This window comes from Palaemon carinicauda, chromosome 40 (assembly GCF_036898095.1).
Source record: "Palaemon carinicauda isolate YSFRI2023 chromosome 40, ASM3689809v2, whole genome shotgun sequence".
NCBI classification, from domain to species: domain Eukaryota; kingdom Metazoa; phylum Arthropoda; class Malacostraca; order Decapoda; family Palaemonidae; genus Palaemon; species Palaemon carinicauda.
The window spans coordinates 19,436,000-19,455,038 of record NC_090764.1 but is presented as its reverse complement, the minus strand read 5'-3'; the positions used below and the strand labels follow the sequence as shown (position 1 = coordinate 19,455,038).

At 47.2% G+C, this 19,039-nt stretch overlaps 1 long non-coding RNA gene across 1 annotated transcript in view; it reads left to right on the top strand.

The window, feature by feature from the left end:
• The window catches only part of LOC137631991 (uncharacterized), a 69,838-nt gene that overhangs the window by 20,582 nt on the left and 30,217 nt on the right, over window positions 1–19,039 (top strand). The window lies entirely within an intron of this gene.

Genomic DNA, 19,039 nt, shown 5'->3' with positions numbered 1-19,039 from the left:
CTATCGCTCTGTGGTGGCTACACAACAGCTGGTTTAACCTCAGGCTCCTTTTTGGACAGGTAGCAGAAGGTTGAGGGCATTGTTATCAGGTTTTAGTCTGCATGAACGAAAGAAGTATGTCTGGCCCTTACTTCTTTCTTCATCATCCCCTCTACGGGGAAGCAGCATCCTGGTCTCTGCATAGCTGACCTCGAACCTCTGCAGGTAAACCATGCTTCCTTGTGTTCTGAGTATTGAGTCAATACTGTCGCGTCCCCCATACCCTGACGAGGTGGTATTGGGAACGTCCTAACCCAGAGTTCCTTCTGGAACTCCAGGTCAACTGCCTAGGACGGGTCACACTTCTTCCTTCACACACAAGCTTACGTAGGCCACATGGTTCCTTGCGGAGCAAGGAACTTGTGAGGTGCAGGGACTCCTTTTCTCGAGTGCGACTCACTCGGATTCTGAGTCCTCGGGTAAAGCCAAAGCCAGTATGGCTGGGGACTTTCCATCCTTCCTAAGGGGTAAGTCACCCTTTGTAAATAGCGTGGTTTGTATTTCGGTTACGGAACAAATGACAAATTCGAAGATAATTTGTATTTTTCCTAACCATACAAACCTTAGCTATTTACACATATTTGCCCGCCAGCCCTGTCCCCCAAGACAAGTCCTACCTCTAAGTGAAAGTGAGTATTCACCTGTGTGTGAGGGGGAGGAGGGGTAGCTAGCTACCACTCCCCTACCCCCCCGCTAACTAGCGCGGGGGTAATACACCCTCGTTAAATTCTAATGGCTCGCCATTTCAGCTATGCTAAAAGGTAACCCTTTGTAAATAGCTAAGGTTTGTATGGTTAGGAAAAATACAAATTATCTTCGAATTTGTCATATTTGATCCAACCCTGCCAGCCAGTCGTCCTTGGGGCTATGTTTAGTCCGAAGGGCATGGCTCTGAAGACATACTTTGTCTTCTGTAACTTGAATCCTAGGTAGGAGGAGAAGGGGCGACTGACTGGAAGGTGCCAGTAAGCATCTGCCAGGTCTATTGAGACTGTGTACTCCCCTTTCGGTAACAGGGTCCTTATGTGTTGAAGGGTTAGCATCCTGAACTTGTTGTTCTCGATGAACTTGTTGAGTGGCGACAAGTCTAGAATGACTCTGAGTTTGTCCGAGTCCTTCTTGGGAACACAGAACAGCCTTCCCTGGAATTTGATGGACTTTGCTTTCCTTATAACCTTTTTGTTCAAGAGTTCTAAGGTATATTCATCCAGTAAGGGGTGGAGTGCTGGAAGAACTGAGGAAAGGAAGGTGGAGATTTCTTCCATTTCCATCCTAGTCCATTCTTGATTAGGCTGTGGGCCCAAGGATCGAAGGTCCAATGATCCTGAAAGTGGAGTCTCCCTCCTACCTGGAGCATCTCATTGCTTGGATGGTCCTGAGGGTTTGCCACCCTGACCACGTCCTCCCAGCCTCGCGAGGGGTTTCTTGAGGAGCCCCGTCTAGATCCTCTTCATTTTGGGCGAAAGGTAGTGGTGTGCCTCTCAAAACCTGGGTTGAAGGCTGGTGACTGAGCTACCAGCTGTTGAGGCACCACTTGGAAGGTGGTTTGTGGTTGAGCGACTACTTGGGGCATCGTGGTCATGGTGACGTGGGATGTTGTTGTACAGGCCGAGAAGGTAGTCTTGGCTTCTTCGTCTTCCTCTTAGGTTGGGGACCAGCATCAGGGGAAGATTTTCTCTTTGAAGAAATGCCCCACTTTTGGAGAAGATTCCTATTCTCCGTGGGGGCTTTCTCGACTACTTCTTGGACTACTTCCTTTGGGAAGAGGTCCTTGCCCCAGATACAGGAAGTAATCAGCTTCCTGGGTTCGTGTTTGACCGTTACATTAGCAAACACAAACTCCCTGCAGGCCCTCCTGGCCTTCACAAAAGCGTACAAGTCCCTGACTAGGGTGGCCATGTGCATCTTGGCCAGGACTGTGTACATATCTGGGGTGCTAGCAACGCCTGCACACATCTCCATGCAGTTCTGGAGGGAAAGAGAAGTGGCTAGCCTCTCGTTTGTCTCCTGTTCTCTTCCCAGGAGAAAGTCCGATAGCTTCAGGAGTTTCTCGCTGAACTGCTGTCATGCGATGTCTGCATCGTTTTGAGACTGAGGAGGTTAGGTGGACCTCCTTCCATTCCTTCTCATCTGTGGGCAAGGCCAGAGACAATGGCCTACACTCCTTTAGCGGGGGATGATGCTAAACGCCTGCATCAATAGCCTTTAGCCCACTTAGGAGAGCTTTCGACAAGAAGGGGAAAGCTTTTGAAGAAGGGGCAAGAAAAGTAGGGTGTTTCTTCCTCAGTGCAGAAACTCTAGAGGTGGTATACCCTGCCTTCTTTAGGCTACCCGTCAAGAGAGCCTGGGGCCTTGTCGTGGTCAAAGACCATGACCTCCTTTGGTTCAGTCTCTTCTTTAGACTGGCTCACTCTTCAGCCGGATGAAACACTCTGGGTAAGCCGCGAAGTTTGGCCAAAATTCGATGTCGTCCAGGTGGACGGCTCCCATCTTCTCCGAAATGTAGAGTTTACCGTTGGTGAATGGCATGAACTCTGCATACCTCCAGGGATTGGTTTCGGAGCAAGGTGGCAGGTCCTTCACTCTAGGTCGCTTGTAAGACCCGTGGGAAGTGACTATCCGAGTTGCTTCACGGAACTCCTTCGTCATTTCCTTCTTCATATCTACGTTTTCTTTACGTAGAGCCTCCAGTACCAATGTAAAGTGGGCCATAACCGCTTGACCCAGCGAATCTAATGGAGGGGTACGAGCCGAAGACGTAGACGGTGCCGGCTGGAATGCCGACACACAGAGGTGGGTCCTCCGCTTCCGTCGAGTCGAGATCCTTGTCTCCTCCGGGTGGTAGAGCCACCTCTTCTTCAGGATCCTCTTGAAGGAGACCCTTTTCTGTGTCCTTGGACACTTCAGACATCCTCTCCTGATGGATGTCCATGTCTTGCACGGCCTCATTGATGTCGGCCTCAACTGCGATCTGGACGCAAGGAAGCCCAGGTCATGCCTGGGTCACGACGGCATCAGCTGTTGCCTTCGGGAACAGCCTGCTTCTCATGTCATTGGGAAGGTACGGTCCCGGAGAGTTCTTCTCGAACCTCGTACCCATTTCCGAAGCTTTTCCCTCGCAGCATCCCTCGACTCCGTCGACTTGGGATCACCGAAACCCTCGGTCATCAAGGCCGAGCAGATGTTGCAGTCCTTGGGGTGCCAATACCTCAAGGTTTCGGTTGCGACTGAGCAGGCGGCATGAGACTTACACATAGTGTGACCACAAAAGTTCTTACTCTTGTGGTTACAGTACATCACCTCACATTTCACCTTGGTCTCTTCCTGTAAAGAAAGGAAAATGAAATGAGTATGTGGTGATTTATCACACTTGATAAATTTATATAAATACATGCTTAAGATGGTATTACCATTACCATTATAGCTTAGGATAGTAAGCTAGAAAGAAATAAGGAAAGAGACATATCTGTGCCTCCTGTCCAGCCAATTGCTGTGACCTCCCTCAATATTGATATTTAGAATTTCCTTATTTAAGGAAAACTAGAGTGGAAGGGCTCTAATCTCTAAGAGTTAAAATTAGTGTATACTAGCACTAACCCTTCCATAAAGGAATATTAATTTTGTAGGGTAAAAATATTAAGTTCTAATGACCTATGGCTCATCAGGGTATTGAAGGAATACTTCACTTCAATATTATAATTGTTCTCAACAATGGACTGTGAGAAGACACACACAATATGTTGGAAAATATAAACTACTGTATAATATATACTATAGTTTTCTGCCTGCAGTATGTACTATACTGCAGAAATACTGGCTACTGTATAAACTTATACTGTAGTTCTGCCAGCATGCTGCCGGCTGGGCTAGTACCTGACGGCACTAGCTGACAGAGAGAGAGAAAGCATGGAGAGAAGGGCTACCTTATCATCATAGTTTAGTACAATAAATAAAGGTGTAGGTACTACTGTCCTTACTGCCTTCTTCCAGAATGAGGGTTCAAATGGAAGGGGGTAATGTATCATTCTAGCTTCCATCCAACCACAGGGTCTGTTGCCGGCTACTCTGCCGGTTCCAGGGATGTGGATGGCAGTCCAAGAGAGGACTGAAGAACACTCAAAGACATTAGGGTCTCCCACCGGCAGCCATCATGGCCGGCACAACCTTTCCCGGAGCCTTGCCTCCATAGGGGAAAGGTCGGAGCGGCAATCAAGCCGCCCATGTAGGAGCCCGGCCGGCACCATAACCCACCCGGCAAGCAGGGAGATTGTAGGATACCGCCCAAAGCTAATGCGATGGCTAGGCCATCGCTAAAGGACAGAGGGGGGAAGGGAAATGGTCTTGTGTGTCGTGTCGGAAGAAGGTGGCACAATTGCCACCCACTTTCGGTCACAAACTCAGAAACATCGTTTCAATATTGGCGCCATCTTGGGCGGCAGAAGAATATCAATTCCTCAGCTCAGGACATTGCCGAAACAAGACTTGTCTTCTAGACGGCAAGGGAGAAGGTGGCGGCAGTGTACTACCACTTTCGGATGCGGGCTAGGGAAGCTATGCTTCCTATGTCTGCAACTGTAAACCGGTAGGGGAGTGACTACTCCCCCGGCAGTAGAGTTGCTGACGTCAAGACTGAATACTCTGTGTTACTGTCGTAAATCAAAGCTGGGATACTCACCGGCAAAGAGTGAAGACAGAAACACTAGCCTAGTCAAGCCGGAGTACACTACTCTATGGCAAGATCAAGATAGGGTTGTCGCCTAATGGCGACACTCAGAGGGAAGGAAGGGTTTACCCTTGAATCTCTAAAAGAGACGAGTATCGAATTATATAAATGATTCTAGGAGATATACTATCTCCTGTTGAATTGATAAAACGATACAAGAGGGTAAACAGGGATAATGTACGAAAGTATACTAAAGCACATAGGCTAGCCTAACGCGGGTCAAGATCTCGGCTACGCTACATCACTGAGAGACTAACGTATACAATCGATACATTGAAGGAAGAGGAAATATACGAGCATGATCTTATTTAAACTAGTATAATTTTGCCTAAATAGCTATAATTCATTAAAGCTAAATACCGGGAACGTCGTTCAACTGACTAAATAAGGCGCATATGGCAAACGACAGCGTCCAAAATGGCGCCTCCGGTGACCGGTAAGCTCCGATAAACACAACTAAGTTATGCTAATTTGACTGAGAAGGGAGCTAAAAATTATACATAAGGAAAGATTAAATACTCAACTTTCCAGAGGCTGAAAATGCTGGAGGAATGCATGATAAATCCTGGTACAGTATTAGTAACAGAAACACCGAGAGCAAACGGGAGATACACTGTGCGTAGTTCGCTACTAACAAAGGAATGGGTAGCCATATTGGGCTCTGTAGTGGTGCGGGAGGGTGATCCACTGGGTGACCTTGATGGCGGCTCCACTTCAGTTTCGCCACTCTTCTCCCCCAGAGCGAAAACACTTTTGGGGGTGAAGATTGCCATGTATCGTATCAAGAAATACGTCCCCTGACATAATGCGATATCCATAAGAAAATTTTTAAGGATACTCGCGCTAGGAGTTACAGTTCTGGAGACCTATGGTCAATTCTCTGGGAGTATCGCTATAGCTAAATATCCCTTAAAAAGCTGCCTAAAGGAACCTTCCATCAGGACGACATGGCTTTAACCCAAAAATAGTATAATTGCAAAGACCTATTCAATTATGGGACTTTTATTGTCCTAATATTGCACTGTTCCACAATAAAACCCAAAATTTTTCCCACAAAGAAAATTGATTTGACAATAAGTTTACGCTTGTCCCAATTAAGTACATACACCCCCCCCCAAAAAAAAATAGTAGTTCCTCAGCCCAAGTTCATAATCTAAGCTATTCAGCCTTCACCTTTAGATGTGATAAGTCCATAATTTATTGAATTTAAGCCCAAGAGGAGATGACATGGTGTGTCCCAGTATGTAAGCTGGTAGACTTTTGTGAGGTGTAAAATTATTTTGTTCCGTAACTGAAATACAAACCACCCTATTTAATATGGGTTATTACCTTCGGCGTAGCTGAAATGACGAGTCATTAGATTTTTAATGAGGGTTTACTACCCCACTGCTAGTTAGTGGTGGTTAGGGAGGGTAGCCTGCTCCCCCCCCCCCCACACACACACACCTGTGCTGAGCTCACTTTGCTCTCGGCTCGGGTGGTAGTCGGACGTGTCCGCTCTCACCCTCGCCTCTTTGACAGCCATATTAATGCTTTTTGTCTTTTTTACTTACTTTTTCTTATACTTGTAATATATATATATAAACATTCTTTATGTTTATGTATATATTTGTGTATAGAAATGTAGTAAGGTTTCTTTTCAGTGTTTGTGCTGTGTGTGTGATGTACGACGACACTTGCGTAGTGCAAGGCCACCACAGTTCCACTTCGTGGGGAACGACCTCTCCCTCTGGTCCATCGGTCTTCCCGTCGGCTTATTTCTGTTAACTCGGCCGCCGCAGGGGAACCGTCATCACCTGGACTCTCCTCGTTCATCTATTATCTTCGCTTTGCCTCTTTTCCTACGGGAAACTTGGATTCTCAGCGAAGGTAATGTGGCCTTTTTTTCAGAGTGACCACGGTCTCTCTCTACTCGAGGTCGTTCACCATTACTACAACTACGTACCATTACGATAGCTCCTTTCCCGTTGCGGGTTAGGTTGCTATTGCGTTGTTTGTCTCAATTATTTTTAGTGAAATCTAATTTTGTTTTAACTTTTCAGCTTCTCCGTGGGGAACACTTCCCTTCGGGGGTTCAGTGGTTCTCACTTTTAGTGTATATTCTTAGATGATTTAGATAATTATAATTCTGTAATAATCCTGTTTTTATTACAGTTACTCCGCCCCCCTTCTCCCGTGGATGTCATCTGGGGAAGGAGGGCGCATACTTAATTCTTATTTTATGTTATTCCCTCGGGGTTCCGCTTCGGAGTTCCTCCCTGGGGAATTTCTGTTAAAATAATTATTTAATTTTATTTTCCCAGTTAATTATGCAGTTCTTCTTCGTTCGACTAAAGAGTGCCAACGAAGCAGAGCTGTCCTGTTTATGACTGGGGAATCTGCGGTCGCTGCCGTCCCTCAGAGGACGTCGTCATGGGCGTTATCCCTTCTCTTAGAAGTACTCCCGTGACAACATGCCAGCACTTCAGATCATCTTAGAACGCTAAAGGAGGTTCGCCTCCAGGGGTTGGTCAACTTCCCTTCCGAGGGAGGTTTCCTCCCCAGGTGTGAGGTTTTCTCCCTTCAGAGGGAGAACTTCACATACCTTAATAAATTCATCGCCTTCGACTACTGTTGCTGCCCTTCAGCCAGACTTTTCTCCCCCCTTGCTGAGTTTCTCTTCCTTCAGGGGTGGAGCACAGTCTTGGCAAGTCTCTTCTACGAAGTGTTCACCTCTCGTTTGCGAGAGAGACCACTCATAGAGACTCCTCTTCGGAGGATCGTTCCTTATAAGGTCAGCTTGCTGATCCAACGGCCCTAAGGGGCGTCACCACGAGTGTCTTCAGGTCTCTTCTACGAAGTGTCACCTCTCTCGTTCGCGAGAGAGGCCACTCATGGAGACTTCTCTTCGGAAGATCGTTCACGATAGGTCAGCTTGCTGATCCAACGGTCCTACGGGGCGTCACCACGAGTATCTTCAGGTCTCTTCTACGAAGTGTCACCTCTTTCGTTCGTGAGAGAGGCCACTCATAGAGACTCCTCTTCGGAGGATCGTTCCTGATAAGATCAGCTTGGTGATCCAACGGCCCCAAAGGGCTTCACCATGAGTGTCTTCAAGTCTCTAATACGAAAGGCACCTCTCTCGTTCGCGTGAGAGGTCTCTCATAGAGACTCTGCCTCGGAGGATCAAGTGACCTCTACCTTGTGCTGCAACGTGGTCCTTTGGACTTCGGTACTGGACTCTAGCACGGACCTTTACGGTCCCATCGGTGGATACTGGCCCTTCCAAAGGGCACATCCCGGTTCCTGATAGTCCTGCCAGCTGACATACCGATCTACCAGCGCAACCTTGCACTGCAACGAAGGACTTCGGTCCTGGACTCTAAAGCAGACCTGCTTACGGTCCTCATCGGGGGATGCCCGCCCTTTTTTTAAAGGACACATCCCAGTTCCTGATCGTCCTGCCAGCTGACCCTTCAACAACCTACTAGCGCTCGCCGATCTTCTTACTCGCGCAAGTGCTGACCATCTTGTCCGTGCCCGTGTACCGATGGTCTCCCGTGCGCGCGCCAATAGTCTTGCGCGTGCCGATGGTCGTGCGTCGATAGCCGCGCGCGTGCGCCAACATTCTGGCCCGCAGTGGCTCTTCATTCAGATTCCTGCATGTCAATCTGATTCCTGCACACACTATGAAGTCTCGCCTGCATGCCCGCGCGAGCGCTCCAGCAGTCTCCCGCACGCGAGCGCCAGCCCACTCCCCAGCGCAATCGCCAGCCTGCTCCCCAGAGCAATCGCCAATACCCTCCCACGCGCGAGGCTGCCGGACAATGCGCGGTAAGGGCGCCATCACTGCATCCCCCCCCCCCACAAGCACAGAACAGCTCGCTTGCTGGTAGGGGGGAAGGTTCCAAAAAGGTCCAGGGACATTTCTTCCTTATCATCTTTCTTCTTACAGGCGACTCCTCCTCCAGAGGGAGTGTCTGACAGCGCAGCCGTCAGCCCTGGTTTGGGCCTCTAATCAGAGCGGTAGCACAGGCTTTCAAGCCTGTTCTCTCTGAGTGGGCCACAAATCCTTGGCTGCAACTACTCTCTGAAGAGGAAAAGAGGAGTTTCGGACGCGGTAACTTCTCCGAGGAAGAAGCTGTCTCCTCGTAAGTCTTCGAGGCAGGCACCTTCCCCCCTCAGACTTTTCTCCCTCCCCTTCGGACGAAGATTTCCCGTCTTCAGGAGAATAACGTGAGGTGAGAAGTTCCCCCATCACACCATTGAGGGAAACCCCACCTCGCGCGGTAATGTCTTCTCGAATAAAGGTGAAGAGCCTTCCTCCGTCGTTGTTGGAGTCCTGCATCCCTCCCAGGAGGGAGTCAAAGGACTCCAAGACAATACCGGGAGGCTCCTAGCACCGGAATCTACAGGCTCAGACATTCTTCTGTTATGGGAATGAACCGTTTTGAGCCTAAGGACGTGAAGCAGGCTGCTGAGAGGTGGAGGAAGTCACCAAGACTCCCTCCTACATAGAGCTTTGACATTCAAGCCCTATAAACCTCCAGCACCCTAGCATCCACGTCCCACCAAGACAACGGCAGCGAAGACAGTAGTGTCCAAGCCCTTTCTGGTCAAGGACAAGAAAGGCAAGAAATCCTCCAGGGAAGGGAAGAATCCTAGAGGGAGCAGCCGAGGCCGCAAACGCTAGGATTGGCAGTCCCCCTGCATGTCCGCAGTGGGAGGATGCCTACAAGGTTGCGCAGACAGGTGGCAGCAACTCCGGGCTGATTCCTGGACGATTTCCGTAATCAGTCCGGAATATCGCGTCCCGTTCACAACATCTCTACCTCCCCTGAGGACGAATCCGGTATCATTTAGCTCCCTTGCCATGGGATCAGCAAGGGGGCGGGCCTTTAGGGCAGAGGTCCAGATTAAAGCAAACTCTGTTCAGCATGGAGACTGCAAACATGGTCAGTCTTGCAGTGAAGCTGCAAGACTTCATGTGTATACTGGATCTGAAAGACAGGTACTTCCAGATCCCAGTCCATTCGTTTTCAAGGAAGTACTTAGGATTCAGCCTAGACCACAAGGGGTACCAGTTCAAGTGCTGTGTTTCGGTTTCTCCACAGCACCACAGGGTTTCACCAGAAGTGTTCACCCTAATATCATCGTGGGCACACAGGATCGGCATCCGTATCCTCCGTTACCTGGATGACTGGCTGATCCTAGCAAACTCGGAGTCATCCCTTCTTCGACTCCGAGACAAACTTCTAGGACTTTGCCAGGATCTAGGGATCGTGGTAAATCTCGAGAAGTCCTCTCTGCTTCCCACACAAAGACTGGTTTACCTAGGCGTGATTATAGACAACAGTCCACAAAGCCTTCCCATCAGACGGCAGGATACCAAGGATGAGAAGGGTCGCAAGCCCTTTCCTCAGTTGAGAAGAGCTTCCAACCCTATCGTGGTTACGTCTCCTAGGTCACCTTTCATCCTTGGTTCGTCTAGTTCCCAACGATTGCCTCAGGATGAGATCTCTCCAGTGGCGGCTCAAGTCCCGGTGGAATCAAGGTTACGATTCCCCGTACGTCATGATCCCTATGGGTCCTGCGGAACGGATGGACCTCAGTGGTGGGTGACAAACAAGAACCTATGAAGAGGAGGGGATCTTCTCGTCCTTCCCCTGGATTTAATGCTGTTTTCGGACACCTCAAAGAAAGGGGGGGGGGGGCACGTTCTGTACCACAGGACCTCAGGCCTGTGGTCAAAATCAGAAAAGTGCCTCCATATAAATTGTTTAGAGATGAAGGCCGGTTTGTTGGCCCTTAAGCAGTTCCAACAATTCCTGGCAGGTCACACTGTGGTGGTAATAAGTGACAACACCACAGTAGTGGCTTACATCAACAAGCAAGGAGGTACCTTTTCAAAGCAGCCATCCCACGTTTCATTCCAGACAAGAGGAATGTGCTTGCCGACAATCTGAGCAGAGCGTCTCAGATAGTGAGTATCGAGTGGTCTTTGTGTCATCTAGTAGCCACACAAAGTCCTGACTTTGTGGGGTTCCCGACTGTGGATCTGTCCGCGACAGCGCTGATCTTCAAGATTCCACCGTACTTCCCCTCAGTCCCGGATCCCAAGGCACTGGCAAGATGCCTCCCAATAACGAGGGGACAACATCAACTTGTACGCCTTTCCCCCATTCTGTCTGATGAGGAGGGTACTCAACAAGATCAGAGTATCGGTCAATTTTTCAATGACCCTCATAGCTCCGCTATGGCATCATACGGAATGGTTTCTGGAACTTCCGAGAGAATTCCTGCCACGACACTATCTACTCAGACAACCACATGCCAACATATTCCACAAAGCCGTAGCTTCGCTACGACTTCGCGCCTGATGACTATCCAGCTTCTCCTCGCTGAGAGAGGAATTTTCGCAACAAGATGCTATTAGGATGTCTAGACATCTGCGAAAATCATCCGCATCTGTCTACCAGGCAAAGTGGAAAGTCTTCTGTGGTTGGTATCTTGGAAGGGATATCTCCACTCGATGTCACTATTCCAGCAATAGCAGAATTCCTCGTGTATTTTCGGGATGAAAAGGCGCCTTTCAGTCTCGGCGGTGAAAGGCTATCGCTCGGCCTTAAGTCTAGCCTTAGGCTCAAAGGAATGATCTTTTCTTCCTCGCTGGAACTTTCCCTACTCATACGAGCTCATGGACTTACCTGCCCTCAGTCGGATGTGAGACCTCCTCCATGGATCGTGGTTCGGGTTCTCAGGTCTCTTTAGAGACCTCACTATGAACCCTTACGCCAGGCTTCAGTTCACCACCTAACTTGGGAGACGGTGTTCTTAATAGCTTTGGCTTCGGCCAAGCGAGTCAGTGAACTTCATGGTCTCATATGACATCACCCATGCAAGGGTATGGAGGGAAGGTAATAACATTTAAACTTGTCCCTGGGTTTGGTGCTAAGACTCAAAATCAGGGGGTGCTGGGCGCTTGGTTCGACTCCTTTCGGATTCTAGTCTCCGTTCTGTAACAGATGTCCCAGACCTTCTCCTACTGTGCCCAGTAAGGAGTCTGAGGTTATATCTCAGAAGAACGGCTACAGTTCGTCCCCAGGTGCAAGCATTGTTAGTACAGAGAGGATTAAGAGGAGGGTCACCAAGAACGCCATCTCGGCATGGATTCGTAGGGTGATCCATCTGTCCCTGAATCCAGACCCTCCTCCGTCATGTCACCCTAGAGCACATGATGTCGGGCGTAGCTACGTCCCTGGCCTTCAAGAGAAATTTCTCAGTGACGCAGGTCCTTCAAGCTGGGGTGTGGAAGCATCAAACGACCCTCACAGCCCACTACCTGCACTACGTGACCCACAGGAGGCTCGATACATTTTTCATCGGCCCTGTGGTGGCTGCACAACAGTTGGTTTAAAACCTCAGGCTCCTTAGTGGACAAGTAGCAGAAGGTTGAGGGCATTGTTACCTGGTCTTAGTCTGCATGAATGAAAAGATTTGTCTGGCCCTTACTCTTTTCTTCATCCTCCCCTCTCTTGGGGAAAGCAGCATCCTGGGTTCTCTGCACAGCTGACCTCAAACCACTGCAGGTAAACCATGTTTCCTTGTGTTTCGAGTATTGAGATATAGTAATACTGTCACGTCCCCATACCCTGACGAGGTGGTATTGGGAGAGTCCTAGCCTAAAGTTTCCTTCTAAGGGACTACAGGTCAACTTCCTAGGATGAGTCACACGTCAGACCTTCACATACAGCCTACGTAGGCTGCAGCCCTTGCGCAGCAAGGTTCTAGCAAGGTGCAGGGACTCCTTATTGTTGAGTGCTGACACACTCAGATACTGAGTCCCCGGGCAAAGCCAAAAGCCAGTACTGGCTGGGACTTACCATCCTTCCTAAGGGGTAAGTCACCTATATTAAATAGCGTGGTTTGTATTTCATTTACGGAACATATGACAAATTCGTAGGCAATTTGTATTTTTCCTAACTATACAAACCTTAGCTATTTAATAAAAATTGGCCGCCAGCCCTATCCCCCGTGAAGTCCTACTTCTAAGCCAAGTGAGTTCAGCACAGGTGTGTGTGAGGGGGGGTTGGTAGCAGGCTACCCTCCCTACCCCCCGCTAACTAGCGGTGGGGTAGTAAACCCTTGTTAAAATTCTAATGGCTCGTTATTTCAGCTACGCCGAAAGTAATAACCCTTATTAAATAACCAAGGTTTGTATAGTTAGGAAAAATACAAATTTCCTACGAATTTGTCATTTCCTTTTTGCCTATTTTTGTATTTCTGGGTCCTGTTTTTTTTTTTTCCCATATATGTAATTGCATCAGTATATAAGAGTCAATATGATTTTCACTTTATGGTCCTACCTCTTGTCAATATGTTCCTACACTTGTACAAACCTTTCATAATTTAGAATATAGTGGCTTTGGAATGGCCATTAAATCGTTAATGACATATGGTGCGAGGGGTAAGCCCCGCTTGTCTCGCTGTCACAGAATGGCAACTTTTGTCTTTGATAGCAACAAGTACAGTTGCATTGTGGCTCCCTATTCTCAGCTGTTGGATTTTTCGTACATTCGTTTGTGATTTTTTTTTATTGTGAGCACTTGCTTGTAAGTGCAATAAAGGTAATCATGTACTGACGTGCATTTTGTTTGTATGAGGATACAGTATAACTATTGAATACCATAAGTGTAACTCTTCTCACATAGTGGTTGTTTTTCTGTCCCAGAAGGACATTACAGTACCCCTTATCTGCCTACCTCATCATCACCATCTCCTCCTACGCCTATTGACGCAAAGGGCCTTGGTTAGATTTCACCAGTCGTCTCTGTCTTGAGCTTTTAATTCAATACTTCTCCATTCATCATCTCCTACTTTGCACTTTATAGTCCTTAGCCGTGTAGGCCTGGGTCTTCCAATTCTTCTAGTGCCTTGTGGAGCCCAGCTGAACATTTGGTAAAGTAATCTCTCTTGGGGAGTGTAAAGAACATGCCCAAATCATCTCCATCTACCCCTCATCATGATCTCATCCACATATGGCACTCGAGTAATCTCTCTTATAGTTTCATTTTTAATCATGTCCTGTCATTTAACTCTCAATATCCTTCTGAGGGCTTTATTCTCAAATGTACTAGAAATTTTTCTTGGTTGGATCGTATGACGTCATTAGCGTTCCACGGATGGTGATCCCTTTGTTGCAGAGTTAATGTCAGTGAGTGTTCCCTTTTTTGACAAAACCACACATGTGGTGGCTTGTGTTGCAGCAGTAGAAGCTCTAGCTGCTTTCGCTTCAAAGGGAGCACGGTCATTATCAGTTGCCCAGACCATGACTTCTATAAAGAAAGAATGTTTGGCAAGGGGAAGGAGAGCTCACTCTCTCTCTTCCTCCTCTACTAATCTTTTCTCCATCCTCCTCTCCCTTTGTTGGCAATTCTTCCTTGAGAAGACAACGATGCATAAGTTGTCTGGGATGGCCTTTGACTAAAAGTTCTTTTGGGCTTACTGTATAGCAATTTCTGTCCTTCGTGAGGGAGTGAGTGATAGTCGAGCAAGTATGAGCTGGTTTTATAATTATTGCTGTTGAGTTGAAGAGCTGTCCTACTCAGGTCAAACATCTGCACCATAGGTCAGGGCCAGGTGGGAATGTATGGTTCTACCTATTTCTATCATATCATGATATGGATGATTATACCTTTAGGGTTTTTAGCAATCATGAGCCTTTTTTTGGAGCCACCACAGTTTTATTAGTTGCAAGTGGAACTGTCCTACTTGGACCGATCGCCAGCACCGTAAGGTAGTTTAGTACGGGTATCGTTCATTCGTCTGTCTTATATCGATACTGTCCAGAGCTCGTGCATTGCCTGGTACCTTCAAGATCAGTTATCAATAGAGAGCCTGGTGTGACGCCACCAATTTTTCTCCAGTTGCAGGTGAATGATCCCAATAAAACTGTCCAGCACCATACGGTAGACCGATATTGATATAATTTATGCCACCATCCATCCTCTTACAGTGTGTAGACGACTGAGCTCACACTCCGACAGTTACTTGTGGGGTCGGTTAGCAATTGTGATAATGGGTTAATAGCTACCGGGGTTCATGTTCTAGATGCTACAGAGATATTTTACTGACCAATACCTTAGAGGTTGGGCAGCAAGGTAAGATGGTGTAACATGACAGCTGTTTGCAGCGGGTACTAGATAATTGTTTCATCTGGACAAATCACAATTCCAAGATGATTATCGGTATCAATGACCACCTGTGTCAGGATGCCAGAGAATTCTAAATCAATCAATCAACTAAGGTGATTAAGGGTAAGGATATGCTGTCATGTAAAGCTATCATCATCCTTTTCCCTTCTTATTCAGACACATCTTTACAAAAATCCAAATCCAAGAAGGCTAGCTGTAAAGAGTCCCTGTAAGACACTTCAGGACACCACCTCAATTTTGGGGAAAGCGGATGGCTCTTAGTTAGTCCCCTGGCCGGGTTGCGGTTACAGAACTTAAGGGAAGAACACTCTCTTAAGCAATTTGAGGAATTATCTATCTGGGTCTAAAGCCATAGAACTCCTTTTACACCAGAACATTGACCTATGAGGTAACTATCTTAAAGAGATGTGACACAGCCAAATTTTCAAGACAACTGTCACACAGGGATGCGTTAGCCCTGAGAAACTCTTTACTTGGGGAGTTTCCCTTCTCTGTTCCCTCCCTCGTATGTAGCTGTGTTCCGTCCCTCAGATGTAGCCACGGCTATTTAGAAGGTAGAGAGGTTAGGACAAGCCTCTATGATGAAAAGGGTAGTGGCACCAAGGTTGCCTACTTCCCAGCTGCAGCTAAGGAACTTGCCTTTTAAGTCAGTTCCTCAGCAAAGAACACTTCTGCCCCCAGCAGATTCATAGCACCACGGGAGGCAAGCCCCAGACTTACCTTTCGTCAGACAGGACATCCCACTGGAGGAAGTGGGAGTGGCCACAGAGGCTCTCACTTGGGAAGGCATGTTCCTGAGCTTAACACCATTGGGGGATGCCTACAAAGCTTTTGGTGAAGGTGGCAGGAATTCAGGGGCAACCCTTGGACAGTAGAAGTCTTCCGTTCAGAATAGAGTCTCTCTTTCATAGCCTGTCCACCACCTCTGGCCAGGACTCTGACAATTCAACAATTTTATACGAGAGGCTCAGTAAAGGACCTCCTCTTACTAGAGGAAGTATCCAAATTGTTGGCGAGAGGAGCTGTGGAGGAAGTCTTAAGTGACTCTTAAGGCTTGCTCAGCAATCTATTTCTGGTAGAGAAGGTGTCTGGAGGTTGGACACCTGTCATAGACCTCTCCCGTTTGACTATCTTTGCTGCAAACAAAATTCAAAATGGAGACTCCGGCCACCATTCTCCAGGCCATCAGGAAGAAAGACTTCCTTCTGACCATAGACTTGAAAGACACCAGAGTTCTCCTGCTGAAGAATAGAGACTTATTGTTGGATCTATGCAAGGAGTTGGGGATCCAACTGAACCTGGAGAATTCCAGCCTAGTCCCTCAACAGTCCATCAGGTACCGAGGCATGGACGTAGACTTGGTTCAAGCCAGAGCTTTTCCCTCTGACGATAAGATGCTGAGATTCAGAGAAATAGCAGTTAACTTTTGTGAAAGGGAGAGTCTTCCATCACTCTCTTGGCAGAAGCTTCTAGGCCATCTCTCCTTGGAGAAATGCTTCCCCTTCAGGAGATTGCATCTTTGCTCACTGCAGTGGGCTCTGAAGAGCCAGTGGTCGCAAACATCAGACCACCCTGAAACCCTGCCGGTGGGGCTAACGGACTTCTGTTGTTGGCTGATAGAGGAAAACCTGTTACTGGGAACCCCCCTTCAAGCTCCTCCTCCTGCAACTACTCCTGTTCTCAGATGCTTTTCACCAAGGGTGGGGTGCTCACCTAGGAAAGGAGCAGATCTCGGGCTTATGGTCAGAAGAGGACATTGCCTGTCACATCTATTTCCTGGAGATGAAAGCAGTGCAATTAGCATTACTCCAATTCTCAGAGTCTGAAAGGTCACTCCGTAGTGCTGATGAGCAACAACTCCATGGTAGTGACCAAGGAGGCGCAGCTTCTTTCCTGCTATGCCATCTAGTAATAGAGATAATCAAGTGGACACAGACCCAAGCAGTCTCCCTCTCACCGAGTTGGTTCAGAATGATCTTTGGTTCCTTTAGTAGCAAAGAGACTTTTTACTTTGTGGGTTTCCCTTTCTCTGGACATATTCACCACTCACCTGAATAAAAAACTCCTGGTGTATTACTCTCCAGTCCCAGACCAAGCTGCAGTGATGGTAAATGCTTTTCAGCACCCATGGGACTGACTGGACTTAAATGCCCTTCCACCATTCTGTCTGACTCGGGAGGCACTGAACAGAGTCCGAACATCTCATGGAGCTGAGAGTAATGCTAGTAGCTCCAAAGTGGCCAGCAGTAGAGTGGTATTCACACCTGCTTGAACTTCTCACAAAAGTTCTAAGAGAACTTCCAAAAGGACCAAACCTGTTACGACAACTACACACAAAGTTCCACGATGCATTGCATTGCCTGTCATTTCATTGCGGGAGACTGTCCAGCAGCCTCCAAAAGAAAGGCTTTTCAAGATCAACTATGAAACAACTTCCCTGATATATCCAAAAGTCTTTCACATCAGTGTACCAGGCTAAGTGGAAAATCATCTGTGATTGGTATCGTAGGGGTAATATTGCTCCACTCAAGGCCACTATTCCCCTGATTGCAGATGTTTTTGTGTTAGTGAGGAACAAGAAATCCCTTTCAGTCACTGTGGTAAAAGGTTACCGCACGGCCTTGAGCCAGGTTTTCAAACTGAAAGGGATTGACCTCTCCACGTCATAGGAACAATGCTCTCATTAGGAGTTTCGAGCAGTCTTGTCCTCCTCGAGTACCTGGGATGTGACGATGGTTCTCAGGGCCTTAAGAAAAGCCCCTTATGAACCCATGCTTAAAGCCTTAGACAGGGACCTTACCTTAAAGACCATCTTCCTCTTTGCCTTAGCTTCAGCCAAGAAAGTAAGCGAATTATTATGATTATCTTTTGTTCCCGAATTTGTGGCCAAAACCTAGAATCCCGGTGAAAACAATATCAGATTTGACTCTCACGATCTTGTCTCGCAAGGAGGTAACTGATGACATGTTACCATGTCCCGTAAAAGCAACACACACATCTGAAAAGAAGTTTCTTAGGCTTGAAATCTCCTATTTGTTTGTTAGCACTGGTCGCTCCAGAAAGAAAGTATCCAGAAACACAGTCTCAATTTGGGCGAGAGAAACGATCATGAGACCTTATGTTCCCCCCCCCCCCCCCTCAAGCACATGCCATGCGTGGACTTGCCTCAACCCTAACGTTCCGCAAAAACCACTCTGTAGCACAAGTCCTCAAAGCTGGTGTGTGGAAGAGACAAACCACTTAGCTGACAATTATCTCAAAGATTGTATGAACCGGTCTTTAGACACGAACTCTTGAGGCCCTATTGTTACAGCGCAGCAAATAATGTAATTGCTAGCCCATATAGGATACATAACTGTTTTATCAAAGGCATCAATTATTCTCTGCATTATAAGGGTATGTAATGGATATCGAGGTGGATAGTGATCACGATTGGACTTGAAGCCGTCACTTGGAATCCACTCTAATGCAAGTAAGAATGCCTTATTTATCAGTACAGTGCACTATTTGATGATATATTAGATATACAGTACTCTTAATGTAACATTTGATGTTCATATAACTGCACCACCTGAGAAAGAATCATATCCTCTGGGATCAAACGTATGGCCTTGCCTCTTTACGAGCCAGCTATACAGTTCAAATATTATTCACTTTTGATCTTTTGCTATTATTCAATAGTAATCATATCTATTAGAGAGGAAGGGCATGCCTCTTAAGACTCCCCTCCCCTAAGAAAGAGACCCATATAAATAACTCGGAAATTTGTATTCACATAGGCATGAACTGCAAATTGTAAAAACAATATGTATTTTTTCCTTGCTATACAAATCAGAGTCCTTTATCAAAGATCCCACCTCAACTGCCCTAAAAGTTTTTGATTAGGAGAAAGTTGTTAGCAATATGTTCAGGCGCATGCACGGTGGTTGCTTAGCAACTATAGGAATGAAATTAACCATACCAGTTTTCTCTGATTGTCTGGGCGTAGAGAAAGCGACACTACGAGTAACCCAGCTAAATGACTTGGGGGTTAGTATAGCTAGGCAAAATGCAGATTGTTTTTAAAATTTTGCAGTATTTTGTT